The sequence below is a fragment of the Dermacentor albipictus genome, chromosome 5 (genome assembly GCF_038994185.2).
Source record: "Dermacentor albipictus isolate Rhodes 1998 colony chromosome 5, USDA_Dalb.pri_finalv2, whole genome shotgun sequence".
In the NCBI taxonomy this organism is placed as follows: domain Eukaryota; kingdom Metazoa; phylum Arthropoda; class Arachnida; order Ixodida; family Ixodidae; genus Dermacentor; species Dermacentor albipictus.
The window spans coordinates 101,611,011-101,633,281 of NC_091825.1; the positions used below are offsets into that span (position 1 = coordinate 101,611,011).

General features: G+C 43.5%; 1 protein-coding gene and 2 long non-coding RNA genes across 5 annotated transcripts in view; 2 read left to right on the plus strand and 1 right to left on the minus strand.

The window, feature by feature from the left end:
• sev (receptor protein-tyrosine kinase sevenless) overlaps positions 1 to 22,271 on the plus strand; it is a 163,826-nt gene that overhangs the window by 94,735 nt on the left and 46,820 nt on the right. The gene's annotated exons all lie outside the window — the stretch shown is intronic.
• LOC135905955 (uncharacterized) lies at positions 1,530 to 5,509 on the minus strand. Its single transcript, XR_010565571.2, has 2 exons — positions 4,859 to 5,509; positions 1,530 to 3,686 (listed from the first exon to the last, which is right to left on the minus strand). It is a non-coding gene; the product is annotated as an uncharacterized lncRNA (long non-coding RNA).
• Positions 5,646 to 21,442, plus strand: LOC135905954 (uncharacterized). Of its 2 annotated transcripts, XR_010565570.2 has the most exons (5): positions 5,646 to 5,945; positions 14,470 to 14,589; positions 16,116 to 16,211; positions 18,462 to 18,681; positions 21,320 to 21,442. It is a non-coding gene; the product is annotated as an uncharacterized lncRNA (long non-coding RNA). The 2 variants fall into 2 exon arrangements; XR_010565569.2 differs by lacking the exon at positions 16,116 to 16,211 and having other exon boundaries at positions 5,656 to 5,945.

Below are 22,271 nucleotides of genomic sequence, written 5' to 3' on the forward strand. Positions count from 1 at the left end.
CACAACGAGAGTTCAACGGAATTTCCGTTGTGCACTGCCAATGATTTTTCCGTTGAATGCTTTCCAATTGATTTCCAATTGACCGGTACCATATAGTCGCTTTAAATCGTGATCTTGCTCCATTAGGATCAATAATACGCGCATCGCGTTCGAGCCTCTTTATCGCGATCATAGGCTGACTACCATTTGTTTGATACAGTGTCTCGATGCTTAGCCAAAGGTTAGTGTGGATCCAAGCACTATAAGTAGGATTGAATTTTTTTAGGACAATTGTTTACATACTGAAGACTACTGAAATCATAAATATAGAAATCAGAAAACAGAAAAAAAAAACAGAAAACTGAGAGAATGAAGGAATAGCATAATAGAGCGAATAATAATGAGGAGCAAGAATATGTCGAGAACAGTGTCATACAATCAGCTGATGATAACGGCCCTATTCACAATGACAAACGAAATATTTTCCTTTAAAAAATGTTTTATGTTGAAATTTTTACAGCACATTAGACAAATTTGACAAGTCCCTTGGACCTGGAACACCTGAAACTCCATGAGGATCACTTAATTGGACAGTGTTATCAGCTGTCACTGTCAATTGCAATCAAGAAATTTGATTCATATCAGGCTTGATTGCAATCGAAAGTGGCTCTGTGACACCAGGTATTAGATGGAATGACGAAAGCCAGGCGTTCTTCAGCTTTTGGCTGTTTGGGTTTGTTGTTCCACATGTTGACAAACTGAGCAGAGAAAACACAGACAGAAAGAATGATACGAATGCTTGTTTGTCATCTAGTTTCTTTTGTCTGTCCATGTTTTTCTGCTCTACATTTTCTCAACAGGCATCCATGTTTTCTTAATATTCCAGAGGTGTAAATTAGGATAGAGTACAGGCACACTACAACAAGGCAACAGCAACTATCTGCAAATTACTGACAACCATCGTGATTGTTGCCCGAGGATCAGCTAGGTCACACTCGTTACAGTATGAGTATGCATCCTATCCTAAAGGGAGTCAGGATAGCCGTCTGCTACAATATGAAAGAAAATGCACCTCTCACTCTATTGCACTGCTTGTTTCTTATTAAATGCAAGTGTCTATATGCAGATTTACAAGCACCCTGCTTGTATTGATACAAGTGCAATGCTGTTTAATGATGTTTGTTAGCATGCTGCAAGTGTGCATTTGAATTACCCTAGCTATTTCACTAAGTGATTGTCGAATAAGAAACGTGTTTTTGTCCTCATAGGAAAAAGCTCATTTGAAATATGTCACACTGTTTGGACTTATAATATATTCCCCAATAGACCTATATTTTGCAAGTTAGATCTAGCATGCAAATGATGACTGCTGTTGGCCACACAGTGTTGCTGCACCAATTTTCAGATTTGCAGACGTGGATAAGCAAATGAAGAGAAAATGAAGCGCATGTTCTGTGCCACCCCATGATTCCAACGTATTGCTTGTGATAATATGAGGGGCCACTCGTGAACCTGTGTGCTACTCCCCCAAGCAGCGATTACTCAAGGAACCAGACATATAATGCTCTTTATTATTTACAGGCATCGTAAAAGTGTACAAAAGCATACTATACATGAAAAAAATCTGTATATATCACTTTTGCTCACAGCACACATCATAACAAAGCATAAAAATGTGGCACAACATCACGTAATAACTTAACAAAAGCAAGCATGGTTAAATAGGATGTGCTTAATTCAAAAGAGTCCATAGAGCTTTCCAACAAAACTGAACTCTGTTGCAAGGTAATGTAACATTTTCTATGGTGTTGGAAAATCAAAATGCAGCTGCAGTATTCATTTTGTAACAAGCGATGAAAGTGACTGTAAGGTCTTGTGAGCAACTTCCAGACAGCGAATAGCTAAAGCAAGTCTAAAGCCCTTTGATGGCATCTCATATTACTCATCTTTTATTATGTAGTTTAAGGAAAATGTTACTTCACCATGCCATTTGGACAACTATCACTCACTTATCTCAAACAAAATATTACGCAAACATCTAATTTTGCCAGCTACAGTTGGCAATCTGAAATTGTGGATATCTGATGCCATTGACTTAGCGTCTAAGTGTACCATTCATAAATTCAAATGGAAAAAGAGGGTGACTCCACAAAGGACCCCAGTTTACGGCACTGTCGACAACATGCAAAAGAGGAGAGCATTATATGTCACGTACTTGATACCGTACAATTCCTGGTACTCAAGAAGAAACTTCTTCATCTTTCTCCTAACTGTAGCAAGCTCCTGAATGCAGATGCAAGGGTCAAGAAGGTAATGCATGATCACAAAAAATTTCAACTAATGGTTGTACTGTCTTTCTAGAATGCGTCCTATTAATGTGACCAGGAAACAAAACAGCAGCCAATTCCTCCAACCGGCAGCTTTCCACTCCTTTATGTCCTTTAAAGACCTTGGCAGCCTCGTGAGCTCCCATATGGGGGTGAGGCTCAGAAGACATTTGTCTGCATCAGGAAGATGTCGGCATAGATGAAATCGGTGGCACTGTCTAGACTTCAGCCACATAAACATTGTTGCCCGAACAAAACCAGAACAAACGGCATGCACGTAGTGTACTACAAAGGCCTCACTAAATGAAAAAAAAAATGAAAGAAGTGTCAGCACACTTGCTACTTTGATGCCACAACTAGGGGCCTGCACGGCCTTTTGTGCATGGTACAAAAATGGCTCGTGTTCTGAGCTTGTTTGCAGAAGCACTTGGCAGACACACGCGACAAAACCCTTCCCGTTGCAGCTCGACGTATTGTTGCAGCAACAATCTTTTCCTCTGGTACCGCCTACATTTCCACTTCCAGAATGTGGAGGCAACCTGCCCAGAGTCCTCACACGATGCACAACCATAAGCACTGTTGAATTGTGTCATACTAGTTAGTTCACATTTGGAAACGCTGTCTACTGTACGGGGACCAGGAAATGTCTTTGACGTGTGCGATACACCCCTGCTGTCCCTCCAAACAACTCCAGTGGATGATATTTCATTCATTGTTTTCACAAACTGTATCAAAAAAGAGTTCATTGATAGCTTCCCTGCGCCAAACCACAGCCCAGACAACAAAAGAGTCTGTGCACATTCTTTGCATGGCAGTTCACTAATGATCAAAAGAAGAGACCACATGCTCGCATCAGAACTTTCGAAAAGGGGCACACCGTCAGTATTCAATGTCAATGTAATGTCATTCGAAGTCACAGGCAACTTGTAGTCATATCTTTTTGTGATGTCACACACATCAAAGGAAGTGCCTGTTCTACTGTATTGCAGCTTTCCTGATTGTAACACATCTGGAATTTGGCCCTTCAGATCCATTACAAGAAAAAATGATGAGCTTTTCAGTAAGCTGCCACTCGCATAGTTCACATTGCACTGACTGCCAACCACATCATTTCCTGGTAATTCTGGTAGTTCACCAATATACCCAGAGCACACACTACAGTATAAGTGCTTAGCATACTGCTTTTCGGATCCGGCAAAGTGTCAAAAAAGAAGTATACTTTGATGTTGGGTACGCGACACCTTCTGGCAAGTGAGCTCTGAGAAGCTGCAGTAAGCTATCGGTGGCTTCTTTTGAGCAGCCATGGCGCAAGCTGTGGGCCATGACCATTAAGAGGCTTTCGGCTTTCGTAAGCTTGGCTCCAGGAAACAGGTCTTCATCCTAAGCAGAGAGGAATGGTAGCAAACAACGGTGGTGTTAGAAAAAGTACAACATTACAATCATACACTTGTAGATGCCTGTTTTGTTACCTGCACAGTAAATTGGACAGAAAGTCCTGCCATGACAAGGGCTTCATGAGTTATCTTGTGGCACTGAGTTTATACTGGCTAACATGTTACTTAACCTGGCAACCAACTTTAATGCACAATTTTAAGCTACCCCTTTTACTTTGTGAACCTGCCTCGACATAATGCAGATGCCAACTGTGCATGGTGAACACCAGATGGCCACCAAAGAAACCTCTTTAAAGCAGCCATGGTACATGCAGCACAGTGAGACTAAGCACTGTCTTGCCATGAAATGTGTGCTTCGGGACAGCAGATATTTTTAACATGTACTTTTGGAGTACTATTAAATAACGACAGATGTTCAAGGAAGATTTGAGTGCTTCATTTGCAAACAACCCCCAAAAAAGCAGGCTTTGGCCACAACACGACAAAATTACACACACACACACACACACACACACACACACACACACACACACACACACACACACACGCACGCGCACGCGCGCGCACACACACACACACACACACACACACGCACACACACGCACGCACGCGCGCACACACACGCACGCGCACACACACGCGCACGCACGCACGCACGCGCGCACACACACACACACACACACACACACACACACACACACACACACACACACGCACGCATGTATATATGCTAGAACAGGCGCCAAGATAACGCCTGAACGTTAAAGGAAAACCCTAGGAAATTCCATCAGCGCATTACGTATTCTAAGGCTCTGCGGTGCTCTGTTTCTGCCTCAGCTCCACTTTACCAGCACCGGTTTACTAATGCTTTACCATCAGTAAACACAGTTTACTGGTGTAAACTGTGTTTACATCAGTAATATGAATTTAACAGCGTCGTTTTCTCCTTAATTGGGAGAAATAACTGCTGCGAGCAATGATCGCATCGGTACGCTCCCTACTTCATTCCATCACCTCAATATTTTCACTATATGACTCGGTCACTACGCTGCATAAGCTTCAGGAGATAACCTGCGGCAGGCGTTACAGTGGGGCAAAATAAGACGTCACAGCAACAAAATAATATCTGGAAATTACGCCTGACACCACAACGCTTACCAAGTCAACCTTCCAGCCTCTCGGAAAATGCTGCTCGCCGGGGTCAGGATACACGTCAGCGCAATCAGCGTCACATTCCGATTCGCTGCTCTCAGACGACGAGGTAGACAAGGTTTCATGCGTGCTTTTCAATGGATGACAGTCTTCAGTTGCAGCGTCAATTGAAGGGAATGGTGCGATGTGGCCTGCGTCAGCGTCTGCTTCGTTTTCGCAGAAACTCTGGTCACTTGCATCAGTAGAACCCAGTTCACTGTCCAACGCGGCAGACGAAGCACCGACTGATGAACGTTTTTGAACCTATTTTGAGCGTATGGGCACGTCGATGGACGGGTCCCATAAGTAATTTCCGAATTGTCTTCTCGGCGACATTATTCGTGAACGGCGCTGGGCCTTGCACGATTACTTTACGATAAAATATAGAGCGCAACACCCAAGTAAAACATAGCGAACAGCGAATGCGGGGTACAGCGGAGTAGTCATACAATCACGTAGTAGTGCACCCGCTGGCTAGAAAACCTAAAGCGTTGCCAGACGGTCAACTGCCTCGACGCTCAATGACTCAACAGTGAAACGTTAGATCAGCGTATCCAAGAGGTAGGTCTGGAAAATGCATTTTATAGTATTAGGCAATAGTGTGTGGCTTACAGGGCCGCAAACATTTATTAAAGTTTTGTTTCAAGTTTTTGTTATGAGTTTTTTTAAAAATAATTTTAAGCCAAACACAGCCATATCTAAAAAGTGAGCAGGAAACTCTGATACCATCTCTTTCGTTTGCGTCGTGTTTGCATTTTTCCGTCGCCATTTCGTACGTATTTTTGTTAGTTGTCTCCCGTCAAGTTGGTTCTTTATTTTATGTTCCGGCCTCTGCACGTGCGTTTGTTTGCTCGGACAGCTGGAGCGTAAGATGTCTCACGTCCTTGCGAAGTGAGTTGACGATAACAAGTGGGACGTGTATCCCGTGAATGCTTTGGCCGACACGGATGTGGCCTTCCGTCTCATATCGCAGCAGGCGTCAATTAAAGAAGTATTCAACTCATCAGTTGGAAAGAAGGAGCGCCACCGGACCCGGCAGTACTCCTTGCCTTCGGTGAGTACATCTCGTGTTTTTTGACGGCTGTCCCTACTAAAGTAACATATTTAACAGGGAGAGGTGGGCTAGTTGGTGGTCGATATTGGAATGCATCATGTAACCGCGAAAACGACAACGGACGATGAAACATCCGCGCCTGTCCTGTGTGTTTCTTTCCTCGTCCGTTGTCGTTTGCGTGGTTACATGATGCATCCCAACTAAAGGCACGTTACACGGAACCTGTCTCAGAAAAGTTTATGCGCTGTCCAGGTTGCCGGTGTAGCGTGTGTGCAACACGCTACACCGGCTACACAATCAATTGATCACTAAGACACGGAAAAAAAACACATCTCATAGCGAATATGATCGACGCGACCAGTTTGTGTGCTAGACCTTGACATTTTTCATACGTCTGCCCGAGCAGCGCAATGTAATACAGCCTAGCCACAAATTCGTGCCAGCTTGCCCGCTTATCAGTCATTCTGCTCCATATTTCAGCAAAGTTCTGACTGGTGTCGCATAAAAGTCGCGGGCCACTTTTATCGTCGCGACAAGAGATTGGAGGATTTTTTACAAGCACTGCTCCCGGAGGGGACATGTAACCGGCAAACGAACGCTTCAGAAGAGCACTTGAGATTATAACAAAAGAGGCGGCGCAAGTTCTCCAGGGCACCCAAGGGGTGCGGGAGGATCAAAGCTGGAAGCAGGGCGGCCCGTGAGTTGGGGCCGCGGAGGCCGAAGCGTGTCAGGGGCATTCACACTGTAAGGCATTCGTATTTCGAGCTGCCGGTCTTCTACAGGTGGATGGTCACGCATTTATGAAAAAGAAGCAATATTTATTTATTTACAATATCGCAAAGGCCCCAGTAAAGGGATTTTACATGAGGGGTGGGCTATTTGCAAATGCTTTAAGTGTTATATACAATTTTTTTTATTACTGTATTGAAGTCGGTGCTACTGGAGAGGAGCGCAACGTCAGAGGGAAGGTAATTGAAATCTTGCAATGTTTTGACAAAAAATGAAGAAAGATTCACAGTGGTTCGAGCAGATGGTGGGTATACAGCTGTTTCGTGATTGGTGCTGACTTGATGGCAGGAGTACAAGGTGACGTGTGATAAAACTTGAACAATAGGCACAGACGTGCTATTCTGCGGCGTGCTGAAAGACTTCCAAGGTTTGCACGAGATTTTAGTTCGGTGAGACTAGAATGGTATGAGCATTCTGAGAAAATGAATCTGGCTGCATGGTTCTGCACAGATTTTAGCATTTTATTAGGGTTACATTGGTGAGGGTCCCAAACAGTACATGTGTATTCCAGTTTGGTCTGATTATTGTGTGATAGGCGAGAAGTAGGACAGAAGGATGTGGTAGATAAAGGTTACGATGTAAACAACCAAGAACGCGGTTAGCTTCATTAGTAGTGTGCATTGTATGAAAGGACCGTCTTAAATGTGATGACAAATGAACACCTACGTACTTGTACGCACTTACACATGAAATTGCGAAGTTATAGATCAAATAATTCAGTGATGAGTAATATTGCTGGCAATGAAAAGAAAGTAGTGATGTTTTATTTGTGTTTAGTGACATGAGCTACTCGTTGCACCAGATTTCGAACCGTTGAAAGTCAGACCGAAGGGAGTGAATGTCAGACAGGTTGTTAATTGGACGATATATGTAGCATGCAGTCGTCTGCAAAAAGTGTGATGTTAGAAGAAATATCACTCAGTAAATCATTGATATATATTAGGAATAATAGTGGGCCTAGGATCGTGCCCTGAGGCACGCCCAAGCTGACAGGAAGGTAGGCAGAAGACTGTTTATTGGCGTGCACGAATTGCTGGCGGTTAGTTAGAAAGTCACAAATCCATTCAAAAGCAAAAGAATTAACGCATGAAAGTTTTAGAAACGGGCGTTCATGAGGAACGTTATCAAATGCTTTCTCGAAGTCCCCCCCCCCCCCCCCCCAAAAAAGGACACACACTCACACGATATATCTCACGTGCTCCTTTCTTCCGCATTCCAAAGAAAGCCTGCGAAATATAAAAAAATACCATGTGACGGGGCAATGGTGCACTGTTATTGTGTTGCTTGCTCTCAAGCGTGCGATGGATGAAGACGTCGGCTGCAGCGAGACTGGCCCGTGACAGGGCGTTACGTCTGGTGTAGGTATCTGGGCGTGCGGCTTTTATCGCATGACGGCACAAATGCATGCTGCTGGCTGAGTGGTGCCGAAGCGATAAAGCATCTAAGGAGACGAAAGAGAACAAGAAGATAGCTTTATTTCTTTTTTATTCTTGAAATGGACATGAGCTGGCGGCCTGCCGGTGGAGTGTAATGGGGTTGGGCGGGGAGGCGGCGTTAGGGCCGGAATGATTTTGCAGTGACCTTCAATCCAAAAAGTGCCTTTCGATTATAATGCGTGTTCGAAGAGGTCACCATCTCATAGGCACATTTTCCAAGCCGTTCTTGATCATGGTATCAGGGATGGAGTTGCAAACTTGTCTTACTTTTTCTTTTAGGTTCTCTGATGTTGTAGTTGGTGTCCGGTATACTTGATCCTTGATGTAGCCCCAGAGAAAGAAAGCAAGGGAGTTAAATCTGGCGACCATGCTGGCCAAGCAATGAGCCCATGCTGTCCAATACACTGCTGCGGGAATAATTCATGCAGCCATTTGCAAGCTTTGCTGCTGCCGTGTGCATGAGCACCATCATGCTGATACCAAATATCCTTGATCCTAGCCAATGGAACTCGGCAAAGAAAATCCTCAGGCGCCCCATCAAGGATGTCATTCATATGTTTCGCCTGTAAGCATGTTATTAAAAAACAGGGGGCCAATGATAGTGCCACCGTAAATTCCACACTACACGTTAACCGACCGCTGATATTGGTAATGTCTTCAAAACCCAGTGAGGGTTTTCGTTGCTCCAATAGTGAGTGTTGTGGATGTCCACGTGGGCATTACATGAGAAGGTAGCTTCATCAGTCCACCATGTTTTGTTGGCAAAGCCCGGCGGAAGATAATCTTCCACCTTGATTATAATCCAGTTTGCAAAGTGCTTTCGATTTTTGAAATAGCGGGGCTCCAACATCTGGTGCAGCTGCATGTGGTATGGATGAGGCTGCCTCTTCTTAAGTACTCTTCACATTGAAGAATTTGGCACTCCAGCTTCAGCACCCACACTACGAGCACTTGCATGTGGGTCTGAAGAAAACTGACACAGTATCTATCTCCACGTCCTCGTCCAGGATTGAAGATTTATGTTGCTTCTTCGTAAAAGTCCCAGTCTGTCTCAGCGTTTCATATGCATGCACAATCATCATTGAGCTCAGATGCTTACCTGGATGCCAGTGTGGAAATAGCTAAAGTGCACGCCTTCTATGTCTATTGATGCACCTAGAGCCAAAACCATATCCTCCCTTTCCTCATTGGAGTAAGCCATATCCGCTGCTCAACGTTGGTCACAGCTGAATAGCGTTGCTGTAGAGAACACGCAGGGATATGTGTGCCTGAGGAGCTCTGGATATTGGGGGCGAGCTCCACCACTGGAAAATCTCATGCCACCATCGGCGTGACGTGACATATGAGAGGTCACGTGGACACAGTGGCCGCATCGGCTGCATTGGAAGCACTGAAGCGAGCTGAAAATGAAAGTTTAAAGTGCCACCTGTGCTACAGTTCTGATTAAGTGGTGAGGCTTTACAGCTTGACAACATTTGAAAGTACTCTAATAGGTAGTGGCTGCCTTTGGAAGCGTGCAGCATGGTAGGCTGCTGCTCGGTGCCGTTGTGCCGGACGTACGCAGTGGAGCCTGGTGTCAGCCTTATTCACACGTAGCCACAGAACAAAGAGCCACATGAAGCTTGACTCGCGAAACTTAGAAGTGGCAGACAGCCATCACCTACAACTCCGGTATGCAGCAAACAGGTGCGAGGAAGATTTCTGCTATGGTGTCAGGACTGTGCGATGTTCGGTGAGTAGCAGAAAACGCACACCGAGACGCTTGCCCGCGCCCACTGCCTAGCTAATGTCATGACGGTTTTGGTCTATGAACTTGTTGACGCTAGATACTGGCAAGTTCACTGGAACGGAAAGGGAGCGGCAAGAAGCACATTAAAAAAAAGTCATGGCATATGGTCACGTTATTGTTATGAATTATTGCACTGGATTACGACGAAGAAGCACAGGGAAATCGCACACTGAGAAGACCGATAAGCATACAGTGCGATGCAACTTGAGAAATAATATTGGAACGTCCAAGAATTCAAAAGACAAAAAAAGATTTAATCGTTGCGATGGCACATCACAGTCACCGTAGGTGTCGAAATCTCTATCACAAAATTATTTTTGAACAGTTGTGATAGCGTCCATGCAACAAAGATTGCCATTGTACTGTAAAATGCTCATATGCTGCAGCCTAAAGCTCACGGCATGGTGCGAAAACGCACTCACAGCGAAAGCAAAACATTGTTCACAGACATGCATGCAGACGTGCAGTCGGTCGCTGCGAACCCGTGTGATCGCTGCATTGAGGCTTCATTCTGTTATGCCCCATTTGGTTACACAGACAGCCCACTATAAGAACATATTTCGCATAGTTTATTCGCAGCATTTGCCTACCTTTCACGCAATTAGGGAGACTCCATCCTGGCGACCGCGTGCAGTGGCGCTCACTGTACATATGTATTCGGCAAAGAGATAGCGTCTGTAAACAATTCTGTGCTTTCAGTTTGCCCAAGATTTTTATATCGACAGTCAAAAACTTCCCTTGTTGTGAGAGTACTTACATAAAAGTTGAGAAGGGCCGCCACGTGGTGTTTTTTTTTTAGCGCTGTAAGCGAAACCTATGAGGAGCGCGCCGCGTGATCTCATACTACGCAAGGGAGGAGCTTCTGACAGATGGCGACTCCGTAAGTCCTCGCCCCCAACATTGCAGTTCGCTGGAATTGGTTCAGACGAGGTACATAAGGTATGATCTACATCCGGTAAACTGGAACAGCCTGTGGGCGCACTCTCTCGGGGACTGACACGCTGGTGACGGTGCACAAGTGTGAAGCCAGACGCGGCCACCCGATACTGCGACCACAAAGTGATGTGCATCCGTGGGGTGCGAGATAAAAAAAAAAAGTCTGGTAGACAGTAAGTGCGAGAAGGAGAGCAGACGGGGCCAGTATGGAAAGAGTTGTCTGAAGAATACATGTGTAATCTTCCTTGAATATAGCCAAGGTTTTTTTACCATTAGTTAGTTTTGTCCGCATGCGACTTATCCGCTGTTATTCGAGCCCTAAGGTTTAAAGTTGTAGCATCATCGTTCAATTTGAAAACTTTTACAAGGTCATTTGTGTACAAAGGCAAAATTCCAGCAGCAGTAATTGCTTTCCATCATTCCCACGCACTTCGCCCTTTCCTTCTTTCAAGCAGAATCAAAATGCTGCTTTCATCTTTTCTCTTTTGTGGCCTTAGATGCTTTATCGCTTTGGCAACATTTGGCCAGCAGCATGCATTTGCACCGTCCTGCAATAACAGCCGCATGCCCGGATACCTACACCAGGCATAACACCCTCTTGCGGGCCAGTCTCACTGCAGCCGACATTGTTCATCCATCGCACGCATCAGAGCAGCACAATAACAGTGCACAAGTGCCTCGCCACGTGGTATTTTTTCATATGTTGTGGGCTTTCTTTGGAACGCGGAAAAAGGGGCCATGTGAAATATACCGTGTTGGAAACAATTTATTGAGAGGTTTCTGTAAATGCTCTACAACTTTGCATCTCACACTTGGGGTCTGCAGCCAATGCTTAAAAAGTTGATTAATTAAACAAATAATCCGTTAGTTAAGGGGAAAATAAAAAAACAGCCTGAGTAACTCTAGAACAGTGCCAACATTATGAATTTGGTTCAACTTGCGTCCGGAGTGCCTTTCATTTTTAAAACTTTGGCTCAAGCTATGTGGGACAAGCTGTATATATAGTACAGGAGGGAGATTGAAAGGTTAGATGACATAGCTGGCTGTTCATTACACTATTACCAAAAAAGTTGTTTGTAAATTTAATAACTAACCCTCATTTATCACTAGTTACGAATAAGCTCATTATGTAAACTAGGTTGGTACTTAACCAGACTTACTTAGTCAAGACAAGCATGGGCCGGTTTTTGTAGCAATGCCTTTTCCCATGGAGGAAAGAAACAAAGTAGGAGGGCTTGACGTCACATTTTTGAAGAAGTGACTAGCGCAAGGGTGGACATGAGACAATGAGACACTAAAAAGATGACAAGGACAAGCGCCTGTCCTTGTCGCCTTTTAGTGTCCACTCTTGCGCTAGTTACTTCACCATGGAATACCAACTAGCCCGGTCTCGCACCCCACATTTTTGAAGCCGGAAATGCAGCCATGTTGGTGTGGCATCTCCCTTTGTGCCTCCACTCAGCTCGCCAGAACAGTTAGGCACGAGCTTTGAACTTGCATTGCTATGAGCTGCCAGAAGTGTGTGCTGCTGATGCGCATCAGAACAATGCCTGTAAAACTTCTTGATCAGTTTTAGAGAAGCAGACGCGATCCTGTGCCCATCTGGGGCATGTTGAAGAAGATGACAAAGACCTGCACCGCAAATACTTGAGTATGTCTGTTGCTGACACTTGCACTCACAAACCCAAAACATCTTTCAAGCTTACACACCTCGCTTCAAAGTCAGCTTGTCTTGCGAACATAATGTGCTGCGAGAAAGACGCGGGTCGAACAAGCTTATTTCACTTTTCAGAGGCCTAGCACAGCAGCGAGAGCTTAAGGGGCATGGTTGCTATGGCAAGGTTTTCATTTGGGGCACCATTACCAGTGCTGCATTGCGAAAAACAGCATGCGACTTCCGTCACACTATCTCCAACACGTCTGTGTTGGCCGGCGCCTCTCCTACGCTCTCCTTCCTCCATGCCTTTTCCCGATAACAATGCCTTTCAGTGCTCTTCGCTTTAGTGAGTGGTCAAGCGAGGCTGTGTATCGGGCGGAGCTTTAAAAGAGGCCACTCATAAATGCGAAAAGCACTGAAAGGCATTGGCATTGAGAAAAGGCATCGCTACAAAGTACTGGCCATGCTCGCCACTTCTTTCTGTATAAGTAAATACAAATAAAAATTGGCTCACAAATGTACAGGACTTGACACAGCATAAGAATTGGGGATAAGAGTTAATGGAGAATAGCTTAGTAACTTGCGAATCGCTGATGATATTGCCTTGCTTAGGAACTCGGGGGACCAATTGCAATGTATGCTCACTGACCTGGACAGGCAAAGCAGAAGGGTGGGTCTAAAAATTAATCTGCAGAAAACTAATGCTTAACAGTCTCGGAAGAGAACAGTAGTTTACTATAAGCAGCGAGGTACTGGAAGTGGTAAGGGAATACATCTACTTAGGGCAGGTAGTGACCGTGGATCCGGATCATGAGACTGAAACAATCAAAAGAATAATGGGCTGGGGTGCGTTTGGCAGGCATTTTCAGATCGTGAACAGCAGGTTGCCATTATCCCTCAAGAGAAAAGTGTGTAACAGCTGTGTCTTGCCAGTACCCATCTACGGGACAGAAACCTGGAGGCTTATGAAAAGGGTTCTCCTTAAATTGAGGACGATGCAACGAGCTATGGAAAGAAGAATGATGGGTGTAACATTAAGGGGGATAAGAGAGCAAGTTGGGTGAGGGAACAAGCACAAGTTAATTACATCTTAGTTGAAATCAAGAAAGAAATGGGCCTGGCCAGGGCATGTAATGAGGCGGGAAGATAACTGATGGTGATTAAGGGTTACGGACTGGATTCAAATAGAAAGGAAGCATAGCAGGGAGCAGCAGAAAGTTAGGTGGGCGGATGAGAGTAAGAAGTTCGCAGGGACAACATGGCCACAATTAGCACATGACCGGGGTAGTTGGAGAAGTATGGGAGAGGCGTTTGCCCCACAGTGGGCGTAGCCAGGCTGATGATGATGAAGCAAGTGATCATTGTTAGCATTGTGTTCAGTGGGGCTGGTTGGTTCATGTTTAGAATAAAGACAGGGACAGCACATCACGGAGTACAGGACAGCGCTCTGTGCTGTGCTCTTTACTCGCTCGCCCTGTGTTGCGCTGTTCCTGTTTTTATTCTAAAGGGATCATTGTCTGTGTTTATATATTTTTAAATAAGGTTTCCATTGAAACCGTTCAACGGTGTGGAGTAAACAAAAATATCGGGACATCTGAACATTCGAATATTATTCATCAAACAACCATGCAGGCTGACTGATCACTGGTTGTCCAGTTTTAATCTTTGAATAAGTTGGGAATCAAGCAACCGAATAACTGGTATTGCCAAAGGCCTGATTTAATGGTGCTTTTATAGTTTGTCAACTACCATTGGCAATATTGAATTAAGGCGTGTTTGTAAGAAGGCATTATGTTGATAACTTCGATGACAGTCTGTGAAAATGCACTGCCCACAGATAATTTTCGTGCGCGTGATACTGCTAAACCAATTGTTGTTGTATGTCTTTAAAAAAATAGATGCTTTCTTTTATTTCAGATATCAACCCATGCAGCACCTGTACTGTTCAGGTAAAGGCACTTCAAGAAGAAAATCGGGAATTAAAAGATGAAGTGGAACATATGAAGCGGATGGCAGAAAAACACGATTACATTTATGGTAAAAAGCCTTTAAACATATGTTGCCACAACATTATACAGTCAGCAGCTGTCCTAACCTTGGTGCTTGACCACTTGCCATTGCTTTTGAAAAAGTTGAAGACCCTTCAAAATAAGAAAGAAGTTAATTTCATGAAACATGTTTTTCAACGGAAAGGTTTTTGCTTCCGTTATTACCATGTGAACTTGGTCACAAAGTGCCAAACTATGTCATAAAAGGCGCTGGTAAGAACACTCTTCCTTTCCTATGAAAGCACAACAAAATTTTTCAGGTAAATGAAGAGAAAGAAGTTTTACACCATAATGCATTCGTCGAGTATCAGCCATTTCTAACATTTTTATAGGCCATTGAAAGGCAGTAAAATGGCCTGTATTTAGGATTTTTTCCAGTAAAAGCTTAAATTTTGCATCAGGCAAATGGTCAGGACCTGTACAATGCTGAAAAAAAAATGCTTGGACGGAATATGGTACAATAGTGTACACATGTGACGACCACTCAAGAAAGCTGATACGGTGTGCTAATTTAACAATGAATTGAAAAATATGCAAACACTGCCTCTTGCGATAGCTCATTGTGTTGTTATTAAACTGAGAAAGCTTTGTTAGAATAATTTTTTGCTTAAAGGGAGAAAAAAGGATATTGAAGTGCTATTCCACCAATCTCAAAATGTACAATACATCTCACTTCAGGAAGCCTCTTGGCGCCAAAGACGGAATGCATGGATACGAGCGCTCCTGTGCCAATAAATAGAGGTTAGTCTAAACTGATTTTAAGGTAATTGCTTCATTGCTAGGGTGGTTATGAGCCTCTTCAGTCAAGCAGGGCTGCTAGATTACTTGTGTTTACCAGCATGTTGCTGTCTGCTAATTTCCTGCTTGGTGCCCTTACACAGCATTGGGCAGTGCATTGATACCGACGTATTTGCTACCCGACTACTTGTGCCAGTCTAGTTAGAATTGGGCAGAATGCAATAAATAAAATAATAATAATAATTGCAGATTCTCGTAAATATCAAACGAGTAAGTTGGTGGGAATGAGCTGCCCAGTATTGTGTAAGGATGATGAGCCGGCCGTTAGTAGACAGCGACATGCTACTAAATACACGTAATCTAGCAGCTCTGCTTGACTGAAGAGGCTCGTAACCACCCCAGTACTGAAGGAATCAACATAAAATCAGTTTGCACTACCCTTATGGCGCAGTAACGCTCGTGTTTAGTACTACAGGCTCAATATATAACAAGAGATCAAAGGACGAGAGAAAAGAAATAAAATGTGCATGCATCCGCTAGCACAAAAACTTGGAAAAGGACAGCAGAAGCACAATGAGATAAACAAAGTGGCGAGTGATCGCTTTTTCATTCTGCGTAACTTGTGCATTTATCCACTTCCAGTTTCATTTCACATGCTGCCATGGCTCAGTGGCTGCATTTTGACTGTGGTGCAATCCAAAAGCACCTGTCTGTTGTGATATACTAAAGAACCATAAGTGATTGCTTTCATAATTTCGTAATCAATTTATTTTGCAGAAGCACCCAAATTAGTCAAAACGACCTAAAACGGCACTTGGCAAGGTTGTAAATCAAGCCAAACAAACAGTTGGACCTTTTGTTGCTTGCCCAAAGGTGCATATATCTATCATATCCTCTGTCTTATACCCGTGCCACACGGGCACATAAAATGGCATTCAGGAGTTAAGGCCTTAAGTTCCCGAATGACATTTTTTTCGGCAGAGCTGCCACACGACCAAATTTAATGACATTTTGACCCGATGATGTCGATGACAGCGTCTTCTGAAGTGCGCAATATTAGGGTATCAATTTATAAAATAGATATGCATTTACAAGGTTAAACTGCCGTAATAAACAGTGAAATATAAAACTAAGCATACTATGGCACAGTTAGTTTGAGTTTCTTGCTGTCTTTTAGAATCGGCTATAGCAACTGTGGCCAATGTATGTCAAATCCGAAGCCCAGAGACAAAATGGCGCCTGCCGCAGTGAGACCGTTGCAACGCCGACCTGAGGAAGTTCGTCGAGCACAACTTCTGACATCTGCGTTGATATGTATAAATATGATATGATATGTATAAATGTTTTATTACAGGTTTGAACGTTTCAAATACGTTACTTACACTAAGAAATGCGTACTCTCGACGCCGTGGCTTGCGAAGCTATGGCGTGGAGAGTACGCATTTTTCAGTCGAATGAGTTCTGGCGAACGCATTAAATAACAAATGGCATTAAGGCGAATGACATTTGATTTGCTCGTGTGGCACCACGCAAATGACATTAAATATTAAGGCATTAGGAAGTTAATGCCATTTTATGTGCCCGTGTGGCACGGGTATTAGCTAGCTAACATAAATGCATGAAATGCTACTGTTAGAAAAATGAATTTTTCGCACTATCCTTAAACTTGTTCTCTGCAAGCTCCAAGTATCTTCAAGTCAAAGGCAGGAACATGCACATTGGTATAGCAATGCAGCATCAGAAATCGCTGTTTATTTAAAAAGGCAGGATGACCTCTCATTGATAGGCTGAATTTTTCATATCAATTTTGTCTGTGAAAGCACACATTAGGGTTGATGCCTGAGGAAACTTGTCACTGTCTTCACTGTAATTATACATTTATGTTTCTGGCTAGAAACGTCATTTATAGTCCTAATATAATGTGTGCTGTGTAGCATCCATGTCTGAACCTGTACTTACTATTGCCAAAAAGCAGTCGTCCTGTCTCCCTTTCTCATCCGTGTTTTCTTCGATGAATTCATAACAGTGACCTTGCGTTCGAATCCTTTTAAGCCACTGATAACTTACACCATCACCAGACAGTAACTTTATTGTCATGAGCTTGTACAATTTCACTTGATGGAGCTCACTTTGGTGTTACATGACAAAAAAGTGTCACCTGATATTGAGGGCTATGGTGCTTATCAGAGTAGTATGCACTTGAGCTTTTCCTGTGCCTTTATGCTGTGTGTAGATATCATAAATGGATATGAAAGTGCCAGAAAAACCAAACTTGCCTCCGGTGGGAGCCGAACCCACAACCTCTTCACTACAAATTGCGTTACCGCGGCAACTGTTCCAACTTTTAGATTCTTGGGTATTTTGTTTATGTGTATCCGTGGGTGTATTAGCCAGTTCTATTCATGCCAATCCATTGGATGTGGACCATCCTTTTGGCCAATGGTGACGCATATGTGAACTTTATGAGCAGGCAGCTGACCAATAAACTCTTGTATGCTATTTGAAGACATCAAACCTGCCTGATTCAAGACCCTCATTATGAAATTAAAGACAAAGGGAACTGAGGGGCCCAATTTTGTTAAACACAATCATGTGAAACCAACAGATAATAAGCCAAATAAAGCATAAAGGAAGTTATCTGTATTTTTTTATTTAAGTGTAGAAATGATATAAGCAAAATGATAGTCGATGAAAAACAACTTGCTGCTGTAAGTCATGTCAGTAACTGCTGCAGGTTACCGCATTGTTTCTCTCCTTTAAACTTAGCTATTTGTTCCTAGATGTGTCACCCGCTGTGGTTGCTTAGTGGCTATGGTGTTGGGCTGCTAAGCATGAGGTCGCGGGATCGAATCCCGGCCACAGCGGCTGCATTTCAATAAAGACAAAATGTAAAAGCACCATTGTACTTAGATACAGATGTTTAAAAACCCCAGGTGGTCCAGATTATTCAGGAGTCCCCCACTACAGTGTGCCTCATAATCAGATCGTGGTTATGGCATGTAAAACAGCATAATTTAATTTTTTGTTAGGTATGTCATTGCCAGCAAATTCTGAATCTTACTCTGCAAAAGGTTATGGGCTATACAGCTCCCACATGTTTTTTTTTTTTTTTCATGTTCCCAGGTGGACATTGGGGCCGGTGTGAATGTTGAACAAGGCACCCTAGAGAGGCTATGCTGAGCATGCGAAAGTGGCCTTGGCAAATTTGCCAGGGCTCTTTTGTGGAATGTATTCACCCCTGAGGAGCTACGGGACGAACCGCTCCTGGGTGAGAAGAGCAACTTGCACTTAAACCAGCCATTCAAGGAGGCCTTGGACCCTATTCGTATCCGAGCTGTGATTGGTATGTACGTCAGTCCTAGTGGTACAACTCCAAATTCCAGTCTTGGAACATTATTTTAAAAATTCGCATCTCCTCGTGCGTTACTTAGCAAGAGATATGCGCCAGCACAGCAGTATTAGCTTTTAGTTTGACTGGTCAAGCTCGGCACCACCAGGTAGCTGGACCGTACAGAGCGATCAGGCCACTCACGGACGTCTAGGCTAAAAGCTCCTTATCACAGCAATAGTAGCATGGAGAGGATTTAGTGTACGCCTCCACCTATCCATCAAAATCTCCAAATCTTGCCTGTGGTTAACAGAAAACCAAACACGCTTGGCATTGCGACAGAATGCTCGCAACACATGCTGCTTCGACAGCTCGCTTGGGATCGACTGCCAGTCAGCTGGCAGAGAAGTTTGAGAGGTTTGGTGCGCTGGCTCAAGACAACTAGAAGGAGATGACAGGATGTCCCATCACGATGCAGAGCCAGTGAAGGCGGAGCTTAGCCTGGCGAATGAGTTGGAGAAAAAGCATGGCTATGGAGGTGGGTAACTTGTAATTGGCTAAAGTTCTCTTAAAGGGCCCCTGAAACAGTTCGGACAAATTTTGTAGACGCGTAAGATACAGCTAAAGTTAATCATTCACACCACAATTTGTGTGAAGCCTTGCGTATTAAGAGAGCCACTGACGATTACAAGTTACCCTCCTCCGTAGCCATGCGTTTTCTCCTCAACTCGTTTGCCAAGTGATCAGGGCTAAGCTCCGCCTTCACTGGCTCTGCGTAAGGATGGCACGTCGTGCCGTCTACTTCCAGTTCTCTAGGACCGAGTGCGCGAAGCCTCTCCAACCTCTCCACCAGTTGCTTGGCAGTCGACCCCAAGCGAGAGCTATCGAAGCAGAGTGCATTCTGAGCAGTCTGTCGCAACGCCGAATGTGTCTGGCATTCCGGTAACCACAGCTGAGCGGACTGATTAGTCTGCACGGTCTAGCCACCTGTTGGCGCAGAGCTTAACCAGCCAAACAACGAGCTAATATTGCTCTGTCTCGGCGTAAAACAATTTAAGCATTTACAAAAACATGTTAACGATTACGCTCGTGCAAAATATTTACACCAGCAGTAAGGAAGAATACACTTTGTTACTGTTACTGTTTTTGGTCAAGCTCTGTGCCATCAGGTGGCTGCGCCGTGCAGTTTGCGCTTCTGCTCATCCTGTGAAACGGCACAGTCAAACGGCCAGGCCCTGTCTCCTTGTGCTTGCATTTACACAAATACCGGACTCTCGAAACACTATTGTGGTTTTTAGTAATCCTCCGGTGTAAAGTGACAGCTGCAAACGTGCAAATCCTGGCGCCGATTCGATATCGACAGTCCGATGCACTGCAGCCACTTCGCTCGTCTGCTGCCTTGCAGAGGGACATGGTGTCGCAGCTTGACATTGCCAGTTACGTTTTCAGCCTTCAACGTAACAAAGGCGAATCGTGTTTCTTGCGAAAGGACTGAGACCGACAATGACTGCGGAGCTCTCGTAAAAATGGAGCACGTTGCAACACAAGCAGACGACACTTCTTGTGCATTCTCTTTCTGTTACTTTCTTTTTATAAAAACAAATTAACTAACATTCCAACTATTAAGAACAACATTGGTTCACCACAAAGTTAAAAAAATTATTGATGAAGCGCGCTGGGCGGCCAGTCGGATAGCTTGCCCTACCAGTATCATTAGGACAGTTTACATCAAATGGTTAGATGCGGCTGAAAATTCAGCCGAGTGGTGTGCTGTGATCGGCAGCAATGTAAATTTTTGAAATCTTATAATAAATTATGTGCTTTAACCGGAGCACCTACATGTGTCAAATAATGATCAGAAGGACCTATCCTCTAATGGCTCAGTATGTTTGTACAGAATCATCAAAATCATTTTGGGGTCCCTCTAATGTAAGATGCTTTACACAGATTGTTGTGCGAATGTTTTACTGTAGCTGTGCCCCACGTGCCTACAAAATTTGTCCGGACCATTTCGGGGACACATAAGTGTGTCTTAGCAACAAGGCTGTATGTCAATGCTTATTAGCCTTCATATAGCTGTGATACTTTAGTGTTGCTATCATTGCTTCCACTTTTGGGTGAAGCTTCAACTGTTTTTGTCATTGAAATTCATTTTTTCTGATTGCCCGATAATTTGATAAGGTTTACGCACCCTTTTGGGTAAGAGAAATTTCCTGTGAGGATAAATGAATTTATAAAAGGTCAAATTTTCATTCAACGAAATTTTTATACAACGAAGTAAAGTGCTGGTTTTACTGGCTTCGTTATAGAGGATTACCTGTACGTGCAAATGAATTATATAAAATTCCAATGAATAGCTGCTAACACACTGACCTGCTCTTTATGCATGCCAAAGAGCTTGGTGCCAGTACTGAGATGTTTATCTTCATTCTGCCTCTGCTCTTTACAATATTGTGGTGCACACTTGATAACTGCAGACCCTGGCTCAAAGTACACAACGTAGCTAAATTACTCTGTGATGATGTTTTATGACTGACACTAGCAGTGTGGCCTGCACTTAAACATAGCATAAGGCTTCAATTTGTTATTATTTTATTAGACAGCTAGAAAATCCTGTATGCATCGGTAATCTTATGCTGTATTTCTTTTCCAGACTACACATGCTCCAAGTTTCCCTCTACCAGCCTCTCCTACATAAAGAACATCATCTCCCCAGTACTGGCAAGAGAAATGAAAGAGCCTGAAGCTCAATAAATTTGTGGCCTATTGTATAAAAGGAATGATTCACATGCTTTTTGTTAATCACGAAGTTGTTTCTTTTCATAACACCACAGGGAAAGAGGCCTTGCAATGGAAAGCTAGAAAATGCACCTTGAAGATGTCCCGAGGCCAAGCCATGCCTCAATGGCGAATATCAACATTAGTTAATTTCATGTTGCATTGCACCTTACAATCCATAAATTTAATATTGCATTCCACTTGAAAATCCATAAACTTAATGTTGCATTCCACTTGAAAATCCATAAACTTATTGTTGCATTCCACTTTACAATCCATAAACTTATTGTTGCATTCCACTTTACAATCCATAAACTTAATGTTGTATTCCACATTACATTTCATGGAAATACAATTGTTCGTCCATGGGAATTCCATAGAAAGTCAAGGCAATAACTGGTAAATGAAATTACAATGGTTTCACGGTGGCCACTTTTCAATGCTGGTCAACAAATCTGCAATAGTGGGACAATGATATTTCAACAAAAATTTTGTTGATTGAGCAATAGGACGGCAATAGAATGTCTACTAAAATTCAACACTAATTTTCATAAGGCGGGCACGCGCACGCACTCAGAGAGAGAGAGAGAGACATGAATGCGCATAATACAGATGCGGAATTAAATATATTGAAATAGAACTTGAAAGGCAGCACTAAGGGAACGACGACAGGAACAAGAAAAAATACGGGACGCTAGTTATACGGGACGTCTCTTGTCAGAATGGTGCTTTTTCATTGAATTAAAAATTCTTTAACTCGAAATGAAAATAAAAAGCTTTCTTTTTTTGGCACCGGCACCGACATAGCACTTTGTGGTGTATTTTAC